This window comes from Cicer arietinum, chromosome 8 (assembly GCF_000331145.2).
Source record: "Cicer arietinum cultivar CDC Frontier isolate Library 1 chromosome 8, Cicar.CDCFrontier_v2.0, whole genome shotgun sequence".
In the NCBI taxonomy this organism is placed as follows: Eukaryota; Viridiplantae; Streptophyta; class Magnoliopsida; order Fabales; family Fabaceae; genus Cicer; species Cicer arietinum.
Genome location: NC_021167.2, coordinates 24,399,751 through 24,401,181, shown reverse-complemented (window position 1 = coordinate 24,401,181; position 1,431 = coordinate 24,399,751).

The following is a 1,431-nucleotide window of genomic DNA, read 5'->3' as shown; positions in this document are numbered from 1 at the left end:
CCAAACTTTTAATCAATTTGGTAAATTTTATGTGGAACATTAAGTCTACCGTCTACATCCCAATATCAATTCATCTCATCGCTTTGGCTACTGACATAATTATTCACCGGATAAATTACAAGAAATGTGTCTAGGGTTCATGACTTTCTAACTTGGGTATTTTTTGATTCAATTCTGATTTTTGTAATTTTGTAACTTGTGTTTTATAATAAAATGTTTATTTTTAAATGTTGTAATTTTTTTTTTAATTCAACATAATGAAATAATGGCATTAAATTTGCCATCTATATCTTTAGGTTATTTGACACATCATTTAAAATTAAAAATATGACACATTGTAAATGAAATATGGAGCTAATTTCATGAATGAGATAAAATAGGGAGACAAAAAATGTAATTCAACCTAAATATAAATAAATTGATAAAAAAAAACCTAAACATAAATAAAAATACCAAACAACTTTAAAAGGAATCATAATTGTACCAATAAAACAATGTACTACACTATAGTTAACTAGATATTAGCCCGCGCTTTGCGCATGAGCATTTAATATATTAATATTTAATATATTAAATTAAGATTAAATTGTACTTTAACTTTATAAACATTACTCTTTGAATTTAAAATCAAAGATGATTAGTAGATAATAGTTATTAAATGATATATTAGAAGTAGACAAATGTTATGTTACACAAGTGAGACAAGCTCTGCATCATACACAAAACTTTTATCGACTATTGGATTAATAAGTTTAATGATTCGGCCAAATGAGATATTACGAGACTTAATGATTAATGGTAGAAGATAAACTCATGCATGGTGCAAGATGGTTTTACCTATGCACATTAGAAAAACTAAAAAGTAATCATCTTTAATATGATTTTATTGTAATTTTCTATCACATTTTTTAGATATGTTCAAAACAATTGATAATGATTTAAAAAATTAAAGTTAAAATATTTATTTGAACTAATTAATTATTTGGACAACATTTTGTATAGTTTATATTATCATTGTTATTGTTGCATTTCTATTCATTTTTCTTCTATAAAATTTATTAATGCATTTATAATGAAATAGTATTGATGTATTTTTATTAACTTTTAGATGATTGTTGGGGTGAACTTAATCGAGACTCACAGGTAATATATATTAACATTTTTTTATAATATATAAGTGGTCTTAGTGTTAATCTTCATAAATTGGTTCAAAATAATTTTGAAGTTTTATAAAATAGTCTTAATTTTAAATTTTCAAGTGAGCCTGAATTTTTTTTAAACTGCACAAACTTCACTTGTTCTCATATTTTGTGAGCCTGAATTTTTTAAACAGCACAAAATTCATATTTTGTGCTAAAGTATACTTTCAATCAGCACAAAATTCACATTTTCTCTACATGAAATTTAATGCATATGCACTTACAATATAAA